The sequence below is a fragment of the Mastomys coucha genome, unplaced genomic scaffold (genome assembly GCF_008632895.1).
Source record: "Mastomys coucha isolate ucsf_1 unplaced genomic scaffold, UCSF_Mcou_1 pScaffold17, whole genome shotgun sequence".
Lineage (NCBI taxonomy): Eukaryota > Metazoa > Chordata > Mammalia > Rodentia > Muridae > Mastomys > Mastomys coucha.
Window position 1 is genome coordinate 22,381,218 of NW_022196899.1, and position 12,305 is coordinate 22,393,522.

The 12,305-nt window shown below is 45.7% G+C and overlaps 1 pseudogene; it reads right to left on the reverse strand.

The window, feature by feature from the left end:
• Positions 1 to 2,232: 2,232 nt before the first annotated feature.
• On the reverse strand, positions 2,233 to 4,525 carry LOC116094885 (annotated as a pseudogene).
• Positions 4,526 to 12,305: the final 7,780 nt, after the last annotated feature.

Here is a 12,305-nt window from a genome sequence, read left to right on the forward strand (position 1 = left end):
GTATTTTAGTATGGGGGTTTAGGCATCCAGTATTAGTTGGTTGGTGTTTTTGTTTGTTTGTTCATTTGCTTTGTTTTTTTATTTTTCATTGAACACCTGAGTCATTTCAATGGAAGCATTTACAGTGTTCAGGTGAGCCTGGGTTATGGTAAGAGTGTTCAGTCTCTGCTTCTTCCCATTGGACCAAGGGTGTAGCTTAGTGGCTCAGCCCTCAGACCACATACTCAGAGATGAATACTCTTTCTCCAGCACCACCCTAGGGACAGAATACCATCCACAGCTGATGGCTAAGCCCACTGTGAAACACAGCCTTAGGCAATAAAAACACCTTCTCAACTCCAAAAATATCGAGTGAGGAAACAAGAATAGTATGGTGTGTGTTACGATATTGGTCACTAACGGTATGGATGCCAGAGGACATGGGCAGGATAAAAACAGAGTGACCTTAGTGTTACAGCAATGAAGACACACAGAAGGAAAAGTAAGGCCGGGGGAGTAAAGGCAAAAGAAGACGACAGCAGCTCCAGCCAAAGCAGAGCAAAGAGAGAAAGCAGGCAAGAGAAGCAATCGGACAATCCCAGATCTCAGTGACCAAGGCAAATCCTACTCCCATGCTTCTGGGAAGCCTTTGAGAAAGGAAGGGGAGAAGGCGAAGCTGGCAGCATGATGCTGCCCACCTAGTTAAAGTTAGATATTAAAGAGGGAAAATACAATGTGAACCAAGAGAAATGGGTAGCGTCAGTGTGCGGTTGCTCGCCCAGGCACAGGAGGCTAAGCCATTGCTCCCTGCACTTACATGGGTGGGTGTGCTCCACTTCAGCACAGCGCTCAGATGATATCTCCATCTTGTGGGATCCTGGGAGGTTGTGACTCAAAGCTTTCCCCTCTAGCTAGCACTATTCTGCAGGTCCATCCTAGATTGTGTCCCAAGAGGGTTCCCAGAATGTGCTTCCACTCACATCCATGGGGCACCGACTCAACAGTTGTCTTTAATGTCTGTAGATTTTATTAGTGTACGTGTGTGTGTGTGTGTGTGTGTGTGTGAGAAAGAGAGAGAGAGAGAGAGAGAGAGAGAGAGAGAGGGAGAGAGGGAGAGAGGGAGAGAGGGAGGGGAAGGGAGAGAGATGGAGAGAGGGAGAGAAAGAGAGAAAAAGAGAAAGAGAGAGAGACTGAGTTCAAAAACATCTTGGATAACTTGGAGCTGGAAGTTACCACTGGTTGAGAGCAGCCAGCATAGCTGTTGGGAAATGAATCAGACCAACAAGTGCTCTTAACCACCGAGCCATCTCTCTAGTCCCAAGTAGAAGTTGTTTTAAAATGTCTTTTTGCCACTACTTTAGTCATGCATGTGCTGAGATAAAAGGGTTTCATAGCACTGCCCAAGTCCTGTGTGTGTAGCTGCTACACACAGGTTTTGCCCACCTCCCATCTCCTATTCTTTATCTTTCACTGAAAATACAATGAGAAACCAGAGGCATTCCCTGGTTCTGGCCATGTCTCTGACCCTCTGCAGCTCACACTAGAATAAGAGCACCCCGATTGCACCTGGGGCTGAGCCTTTAGATGGAACTCTGGACTATCTCCTCTTCTGTTTACCACAGTATGTCTCCTTTTTTATTGCTACTGAAGTTGGTGTTCTTTTGCTGGTGCTCTTCCTCCTAGGGTGGCTGTACTCCAGCGGCTCCCAATTTATTTCCCAGAGATCCTAGCAGTCTATTCATGTGTGTTGCTGCCATCTGACTAAGTGTATATATTTTTGACAAGGCTTGTCAGTGTACTTTCCCTAAAACAGATCCTCAATAAATATCTTAATCATGAAATAGTTACTACTGAATATCATTACAGGAAGCACAAGTCGTCATGAGGGACACAGAGTAGGTATATAGATTCAGAGGACAAGAAATGCCTACACAGCCAGTTCCAATTTCCACTGTAAGGGTATGGATTAATGTGGTTAGCAATTTAATTCTGGAAGCCCAGAGAGAAAGCAGGTGCTTCCTTCTGGCTGGAGAGCACACCCATGAGCTGGTGTTTGAAGGGATGCAAGGACTGAGTGTGGTGAGGTGATGCAGGAAGGTTTTGTGAATATGAGATTCCAAGTACCAACAGAAGGAACCTGTTTCAATGGCAGGAACATGGTTGAGTGGGACAGGAAGACCACTAGGCAGTTTGAGGTGAGATCCTGGAGTTTGGCTGCTAGGCTGTGAGCAATTGTTCATGGAGTGTTCTTGATTAACTGAAAAACATGACAGAATTATCCTCATATCTCCTATTCCCTAAAAACAAAGAATAAACATTTTGGTGAAGGGCACACTAGAATGATAACATGACGTTTTGAAGATTGTAGTAAAAACTGAGAGTAGATTACTGAGATCCACTGCGCAGACCAGGGTGGAAATTCCTCAGGAGGTTCTGGTACCCATGGTGCTTTGACTGTAGCCATAGACTGTAGCCTGTAGCTACTACTCAGGTTACTGAGTTCATGGCTCAGATCAGACAAGTCACATGACCTGTGGAAGCACTCAGACCCGAGGCCATGCTTTCAGAGTCTGAGCAAATAGTTCTTAAAGATGAGTAGAACCATCTGTATGTGTGTGTATGTGTGTGTGTGTGTGTGTGTGTGTGTGTGTGTGTGTGTGTGTCTGTCTGTCTGTCTGTCTGTATCTGTGTTTCTGTCTATATATCTCTATGTATATCTATATATCTGTATCTATCTGTGTGCATGTGTCTGTGTCTATATGTGTGTGTCTATGTCTGTGCATGTGTGTCTGTGTGTCTATATCTGTGTATCTATGTCTGTGTGTCCATGTCCATGGACATTGAGTATAGAGAAACCATTGAGGTATCTCTCTAGCCCTCTGTGGGAGGCCTGGTATTAAACTAAGTGTGAAGGCTACCCATGTAATTGGAAAGGAGGGAAGAATAAATTTGAAGCATGAGACTAAAATAGACTGGTACTGTTACCATAGGATAAGGGAATGATGGAAAATAGAGTTGATCTTTGAATATCTGACATTTATGTGATCAGATTATAGACAGCTTCATTTTGTGTATCAGCAAAGGGAAGACATGTGTAGTGTTTGTCCCACTGGCCATGAAGTGATACAGGTAAGGGGGTCCTCACCAGAATAGAGCCAACACCAGTATCATTTCCTTGAATTTCTAAAACAGCTAGCTAAGTAAGTCTCTTCAAAAATCCCCTGTCCTGGGCAATTTGTCATAGTAACAGAATGCTGACTAATAATAGCAAAAAAAAAAAAAATGTTAAAATACTCAGGAGTCCACAGAGTTAAATTGTCAAGGTCTGGTTTCTAATAAAAAGTTATATATCATACTTCTTCATTAATTCATGTTCTCAGCTCTAGTCTAACGATTGTGTATTATTATTTCTAGGCACACCAAAGGTAGCAGGTGTTACATTGTCTTTCACTAACTTCTGCTACATCCTGAGTTCTCAGTAGCTGCCACTAGGTCATTAAAGTTGCTCTCCTGCCTTTTAGGAATCACAAGACAGTTCTCTCTCTCTCTCTCTCTCTCTCTCTCTCTCTCTCTCTCTCTCTCTCTCTCTCTCTCCTTGCTAAAGTACTTGAAGCCACCATTTTTAAAAGCAGCAAAACCACCACTCACCAGGCTTCCAGATAGTTCTTAATTGCTTTTGAGAAGTGTTAAATAGTCTTTGCTTGATATTGCACACAAACTGCACACACTAAGCCTCTCAGTAGTAAAGGCCAGCATCCTTTGACATAGGGGATTCTGATTGGATTGCCACTGTCAAGGGCAGACAGTTGCTTTCTGATGTTTAACCTTTGCCTGTGGCTGGTCAAAGAACACAAATTCAAGCACAAGTGTCCTCTGCTTGATTCTGAACGAGAGAGTGTTTCCAGTGTTTAAATATTCATATTCCCAGTCACATAAACCTAAACATAAAACTATTCAACAGCTTTGCAGTGGCACCCCCATCTTTGTGGAAAGTCGAACATTGTTAACTAAGTCCAGCCCCAGTCTTGAGGCAGAGAGAGCAGGGGAAGTACCTACAGAGCTGGAACTCTTATTTTTACAAAGCTCTTCTCATTACTACAAGCCAATTTTACTGAAATTGGAACTGTCCAACAATAGCACTGCTAGCTGTTCACAACTTAAGTTCCCATTAAGTCATGGCTCACATTAAAAGCCATGAGACATTTGCTGTGTAAGAAGCGAGGCAGAGATTGTGACTCACCAGCAGTCTTTTCAAGGTAAGCTGTCAGGTCTGCCCTTTCTCCATTCCATATCCCATTGAAGATTGTTTTTGTTCTAGGGATGTAATTTTTGGTATTCTCCGGATACTTTGTCAGTGTGTCGTCTCCCCAGATGTCGCCTGTGTTCTATTGGCATCTCTGTCAGAGAAGCAAGAGGCCAGACCCTTCTTCCAAGCAAACAGACCATGGAGATATGGCCCAGTTGTATGCGTGCCTCCCTTTTCCACAGTGTGCCATTAGGCACACTTCAGAACAAAAGTCTTGTTGCCTTTCTTAACATCACTCATTTTCAATTTCCTCTTTTCAGGCCCACACCTTGAACATTATGCATTGAAGCCAGACATCCTGATGTCATATAGACAGGTAGATGATAGATAGATAGATAGATAGATAGATAGATAGATAGATAGATAGATAGAGTGTGTATATGTATGAGTAGGTCCCCACATATTATGGTGTGCATGTGGAGGTCAGAAGACAGCTCTGTGGAGTTGGTTCTCTCCTTTCCCATTTACACAGGTTCAAGGGATTGAATTCAAGTCTCCAGACCTGCAAGACAAGCATCTTCACCCACTGAACCATCTCTGCAGCTCTCTTGACTATTTCTCTATGAGTCAGTTACTCAAAGCTTCTCCTCAGGGAAGAATAATAAGGTTTTTCTGATAACTTCTTATTACTATGCTGTTACTCTACACTACCCGCCCCCCCCACCAGCTGAATGACAAGTTTGCGTTCTGGGTGGTCACTGAGCAACTGTCTTCAAAGACAAGAGAAGCTTAAAGTTTAAAGGCAGAACATAGGAAGATCAAAAAGTATGACTTAGTCAAAGGAAAGAAGAATCAAAAACATAATGTTCCAAACATAAGCTCTAAGGACATTCACACCCTCACATTCTCTTTTTGTGTAATTAAACCATGTATTTAAGGTTTGTTTTTTTTTTTTTTTTTTTTTTTTTTTTAACTTCTTATTTTATCCTTGGGGAAAGCTATTCAGTTCTACAATTTGTGCTGTGTGTGAGCTCAGCCACCACACTAAAAAGCCGTGGATGACAAAAACTCATCCAAGCAAACCAGCACAGGACGAGGTTTAAGGTGGAGTGAGGAGCAGTTACATCGCCCTCCCAGGGACAGGTCCGCCAGGCCAGGGATTTAGTCCCAGGGAGACCGGAAAACTCCTGCTCTCCTTGAGATGTAATCAAATGGATAATGTTCAGAGGTCCTGTTTGCCTTCAGTGATGCCCAAGGTGCAGAATTAAACACAGCAGCATCCTAGTCCCTTGCTGGTGATTGGCCCATTCAAGTAGCTTCAGGCTGTCTTCCTCTGACCCTTCATCTCATGCTACCCCAGAGCTGGAGCGCCTCTGTCAACAGCTACAACACACAAACAAAAGAAATACAGGCGTTTACCCCATCAGCACCCACCACCATGTCCTGCTTCCCTCTGTCTGACGAGAGCTGAGTTGGGGTGGGAGCTGAGGACTTTCAGCATTTGAAGTCTCATATTGACTGTCTATAGTTAATTTACTCTTTGCTGTGACTAAATACCTGGCAAAAACAACCTAAAGAAGGATTTCTGTGTGGTGTGTGTGTGTGTGTGTGTGTGTGTGTGTGTGTGCGCGCGCACGTGCACGTTTCAGCTTATGCTTTGAGAGAATATAGTCCACTGCGGTGGGGAAGCGTGGTGGCAGGAGTTTGAGGCAGGTAACCAGCCAGAGAGAGATGTCTGCTGGTATTCAGCTCTTTCTTTCTTTCTTTTTTCCTTTTTTCTCACTCTGGGATCCCAGTTCATAGAGTAGTGCCCATATCCAGGATATGTCTTTCCTCCTCAGATAGGCCCCTCCAGTAACACACACACACACACACACACACACAGAGGGCAGCAGACAGACAGAGAGACAGACAAGAGAGGTGGTGGGGAAGAGTCTCCTAATGATTGTAAATGAAGATGAACCCCCACTGGGCCAATCCTGCCCAGCTTCTCCCCTGAGCGCTGCTCCTCACTCTTAGCTGCCCCTTCACCCTTTCCTAGCTGCACGTCTTAGAGGTATATATTGGCTCACTTATAGCATAAACAGCATCTCCCCTTGGTTACCATGTGCCTCCCCTTCATCCTCAATGCTGCAATTAAAGGTGTATGTGAAGATGACCCAGCTCTCAGGCACATGAACTCTGCACTGGCCTGTGACTTGCACTGACCAATAAACCTTGAGATCTGGAAGCGAACAAGCCAAGCAGTCTAGGAGAGACTCCTAGATCCCCAGTCCTCTAGGACCCAGTAGAGAGAACACATCTCTGCTGCGCTGTTTGGGGTTTTCAAAGCTAAGGGTATACAGGGCATGAAGTGAGGGAAGAGGGCTGGGAAAGCCTGGGAAAGAGGTTCCAGCAGAATGGCTGAAAAGATAGAAGAAAGAAAAATCATTTTCATGCTCAAACAAGCCGAAGTTGGCTAAAGAAAGGAGGATGAAAATTGTACCCTTTCCCCCAAGGCCTGCCAAGCTGGAGACTGTGGATTCACACGTTGAGGAGGAAAGAAGGAAGAGCAGACAGAATTGGGAGAGCGGCTCCGGGAGGTGGAGCAGAGTCTGACAAAGCCAGGCTTAGAGATATCCCCACCACTCACCAGCTCCAAGTCTCCGCACTGTTCATTGCTGGAGCAATGGCTGCTGCAAAGGACTTCAGGGTCAGGACTGAGGCAGGGAGACCTCCATGTGGGGACCAGTGACCTGACTAATGCACTTTCGTCTTCCTGAGGCACGTGCTCCGTTTGTATTTCCTAAGCTCCTGCCCATAGGCATGGTCAGGCTTCTGTGTTTATACTGGTGGAATGACAGCATGTGACGTGTGCTATTCATCCACCTGGCCCAGAAAAGTCTCCAACAGTCAGAGTCCAAAACACTGTCTGAGAGAGCTGCCTTCCCAACGATTTAACTATTTTTATCATTGCTATGACTAAATGGTTAATTGAAACAACTTGGATACTTTGCCTCAAGATTTAATGAGCAGTCCATCATGATCATCGTAGCTGGAGTGTGTGGCATCTGGTCACACTGCACCTGTGTCTTCAGGAATCAGAGAGAGATAGATGCTTGCCGATATTAACTTCATCCTCCTCTTTATTCCTTTCAGGGCCCTGACCCACAGAATGAAGCCACCCACATTTAGGATGGGTCTCCCATTTCAATTAACCTAATCTAAAACTCCCTTTGCAGACATGGGCAAAGGTTTGTCTTGAAGAGGTTAATCTCCAAGATGATTCTAGATCCCAAGAAATGGACAATTGATATTAATTACCCCACTAGCTGTAATCAAGAAATTAGTGTGTGTTAGGTCGAGCCACTTGCCGTTGGGGGTCATTTTGTTCCGACAGCTACTGCATTCTGCTTATGGGATTGCTGTATGGTCCAGAGGAGCTGGTGAGGAGTTAGCTGTGAATATGGCCATAGGAGAAAGAGGATCAGAGGTAGACCAAGGTGTGGATCCGGGTTCCACCTCTTCTCTGATGGGGGAGGGGGAGCACCAGCTACAAGGGGACAGGGCAAAGTCCAAAACTGGTGGAGTCCGAAGTCTGCTTCTTCCCTCTGGGGTATCAGACACCGCTGCCTGACAGGCCAGGAGGGAGTTGGCAGAGTCTGGAAAAAGCAGGATCCTGATCCTGTTGGGAGTGAGTGGCGAGTAGGAGCAGAGCGGAGGACAGGGCCTTCTCTGAGATCTTAGTGTTACAGCTCCTTTAAGAGGAGGCCTTCTCCCACGATGCTTAATGAAGCCGCTCTCTGAGAGGATCTTAGCTTGTTCAAATTTATTCAGGGTGAACCCGGGATCACGTAGGTTTTGAGGAAGGGCGAGGCAGACGCAGAAGCAGAGAAGGAACTAGCTCTACTCCTGTCAGTCTCAAGTTTTGAGATTTCCGAAGTTTGAACATGTTCCAGTTCATCCGGTCCACACCAGTTCCTCTGGTGGCACGGTTCATGTGCCTTACACCTAGGCTCCTTCCCTGGGAGCTCCTCTCACAATCCGAAGAGGATCGAAGAGAAGCAAAGGAAAAGCTTGGGGGTGAAGGAAAGTGCCCCTAACCAGAAACCCCAAGATTCAGGACCCCGAACCAAGAAGAGGAGACTGTCAATCCTCTGCTGCGCTAGTAAAGCGGTAGCCATGGCAACAAACTTGCAGCAAGGCCACCAGGATCCCAGTGACCAGGTAGAGATAAAAACCAACTGGAAAATGTATAAAACACTGTGGGAGATGAGGCCAGACTGAGTGGGGCCCTGGCTTTCAGGTGTGCTCACTGCGGCTCTCCTCCCTCTCCCTCCCTCTCCCCTCCCCCTCCCCCCTCCCTCCCCCTTTCCCTCTCCCTCTCCCTCTCGTCCCCCCACCTCCATAATAGCTATGCAAAGCTTTTAAATGGCAGATGAACAAGTAAAACGCTGTCGGACTGGGGGTTTGCTTCAGGCTTTTCCTCACCCACATTTCTATCTTTCCCCTAAGAACTTCTCACAGTTTCTCTCTGGCTGCTTCCCAGACAGAGTTCAGCCCAGTCAGCCAACCCCACGCGTGTTGGTAGATTACACCCAGCTCCAGACACTAATAACCCACGGAGGAGCGGAAGGCGCTTGTTGGCAGGATAACTGATTGTCTGGGTGGATCTCAGAGACAAGTGCTTCCCACCCCTGTTTATCCGGTTGCTTGTCTCCACCTTCTCCCAGCACAGACTAAGGCCTCAGAAGCTTGTACTAAGTGCTTAAGAAATCTAAGCGCTCCCAACATGTTTTCCCTTCCTGTTACAGTCTGTATCTCTGCTTCTAGCATTTTTTACTGCTAATTTCAAACTCTGGGAAACCTTACCCAGCTGTGAATCCTACCATCTATAATACCATCTGCCCAGCAAGATGTGCCCACTGCTGCAATGGTGGCATGCCTGTTATAGAGGCAACCAACTGTGTTCTGCTTTGATTTAAGGCCTCCTCTACAAGAGGAAGGACATGCTTGGACGAAGTCCTATGGCTGGAGATGTCAAAAGCCCAGGTAGGAATTTACTTCTTCTTCTTTTGATAAATTGGTATCATATCAAACTACCTTCAAATATGTATGATTATAATCCCAGGCAAATGCTACTCTTCACCTTGATCAGAGAAGTTTCTCCCTGCGATGAGTGGCGGTAAATGCAGAGACTCACGGTTGTTGAAGATGCTAAAATAAGTGCCAGTGGAGTGTTCAACTTTAAACCAGACGTTCCTAACACTCCCTGTGAAGCTCGGGATGGTGCAGAAGAGCTGATGATGGGGAACGCTCTGAAACTCTGTCTTGTGCTCATGATAGTACCATTGTGATTATTAATTCATAGCAGCTGCAGATGCCTGGGCTGGGACTGTCAACAGTTGATCAAAAGTGGGTGAGGGGCTTGTGGGCTCCTATACCTCCCTGGAGACCTATTGGCTATTGATGGATTCTGGGGGTGGGGGGTTTGTTTTTTAGTTAAGTGTCCATTGATAAGCCTACCAGTAGATAGTGCCACATCTCTGGACACACTGATAGCTCTGGTTAAACTCAGTGGGTCTCAAAAAAACACACAAAGGCATGAGTTTAAGAAAGGGATTTGTAGGGGAAAGGGTCGTTGATAGGGGTGGGGCACAAATAAAAGAAGATTCTCATATGAAATTGTCAAATAAACAAATTTAGTTAATGGGAAATGAAAATAAAGACAATTCTCAAAAACCAACCAAGTCACGGCTCTTAAAGATATAAAAATGAATATGTGTTAAAGATTGCATCTGCCCCATTCATTGAGGGAACCCGACAGATGCTGTAACAGGCTTAACGGAGAAGCCAAAGACTACAGGCACATGCAGCCAGACTTCGCATTTTCAGGACCCACATTCGTAGCTTAAAAACACATGGGATTCATCTGTGCAGAGACTGTTGTCATCACTCCTTAAACAATATACAGCGTAGTAACTGTTCACACAGTGCTTAAATGGAGCGTTATAAGTGATCTGGGGTGTGACCCTTTCTCTCTCCCTCCCCTATACCCCTCCTCATGCAGACTTCCCTGGCTTTGTTCCTTGGGGCCAGTGAACTTGCTGACCTGAGAGCCGCTTCCCAAGAAACCTGGCTTTAATATAAACTAATGTAGCTTGAATTGGCTCATTCCACTTGGTGGAGAAATAACCTATCAGTGGCCTTTTTGGTTCCCAGTCCCTATGTTCCTACAAATGCCTGTGAAAAAGTCTTATTTAACATTTCAGTGACGTCGCATCATACTCGGCAGCCTGGCAAGGCTACCATATATGCAGCTACCATATCCAGATATGCAGTCAAATATTATTCTGGATGGTTCTACGAAGGTGTTTTTGGAACAAGACTAACATTTAAGTTGGAAAATCAGATTACAGCCTTGTCTAATCAGCTGAAAGCTTTCACTGAATAAAGACTGGTAGATGGCACCTGATGAAAAAGGAGTGTGGGGTCCAACAAGATGGCTGAGTGGGTAAAGGGATCTGCTACCAGGCCAGAAGAAATGAGTTTGATCCCTGGGACCCACATGGAGGAAGAAGAGAACTGACTCTGTATAAGTTAGTCTCTGACCTCCAGATCCATACCGTGGCACATGTACACCCACAATGAATGAATGAATGAATGAATGTAATGTTAAAATGAAAGTGAGCTCTTCCAGGAACCCCAAGTCTCTAATCTGCTAGCCTGATCCCCAGATTCTCAGGTCTTTTTATGTCTCTCCTATAATATGCATCCATTTCTAAGATCCCCTCTCTCCTGGTCATTCTGCTTCTCTGGAGAGCCCTCTGAGGAAATTACTCTGAGGAAAGCAGACATGGTTTTTGCAAATAGACTCTCCAGATGCTTCCAAAGCCTGATAAAGCCTGTGGCTTCCTGCCCAGCTTCTATACAGAGCAGGTTCACATATGGTCTCCTGTACAGAGCAGCTTTGTGTGCGGTCACTACGTACCACCCTCCAATTCAGCTGGCAACATTCACCACATTTATTGATTAGGAGGAGAACAAGAATGAGGCTTAAAGGGAGAGAGGTGGGTGACGTGATAAAGGGCCTTTCCTGGTTTTAATACTCTGGTGACACTGATAAGTGACCCAGGAGCATGGGCTCCTGCTTCCAGCTCCCAATTTAATGAAGTGTGGGTTTTCCAGGTCACACAACTGCGTGATGCAGAAAGGGGGTCCTTAAAGCTGAAAACACACATTTGAGTTCTGGGTTTATTAAAGCCCGGACAGGGTGAGGCTGAAAGGGCTGGTTGGGGACTGGGTGTGATCATCCATGACAAAACAGACAGCACCAAGACCATTTGAGTCATTACACCAAAGACACCAATGACTGTTGGGCAGTAGGCAGTGCTCCAGGTTTTTGCTTTTTAGGCACAGAGAACACCATGATGCCACTGAGGTCCTTAAAAGTGCCAGGCTGTGTTCACAGTTCTTGATAACATCTTTGTTGTTGTTGTTGTTGTTACTTTTCTATTGCTCTGATAAAGTACCTGACAAGAGAAGAAAGGGTTTCTTTTGGCTTTTAGTTTCAGAGGGGGACACAGTCCATCATGACAGGGAAGAACCAGGCAGCAGAATCGTGAGGTCAACCTGGCAGTCAGAAAGCCGAGTCGATTCATCCCCATACAAGGAGAGAGAGAGAGAGAGAGAGAGAGAGAGAGAGAGAGAGAGAGAGACAGACAGACAGACAGACAGAGAGACAGAGACAGAGACAGAGACAGAGACACACAGAGAGATACAGAGAGAGAGAGGAAATAGACAGACAGAGACAGAGAGAGGGAGGAAGAAAGAGAGAGAGGGGGAGAGAGAGAGACAGAGACAGAGAAAGAGGGAAGGAGATAGAGAAAGAGAGACACACAGAGAGAAACAGGCAGACAGACAGGCAAACAGAGACAGAGAGAGACAGATAGAGAGACAGACACACACAGAGAAAGGAAAGAGACAGGCAAACAGGGACAGAGAGAGGGAGGAAGAAAGAGAGAGGGGGAGGGAGAGAGAGAGATAGAGACAGAGAAAGAGGGAAGGAGAGAGAGAGACAGAGAAAGAGGGAGAGAGAGAG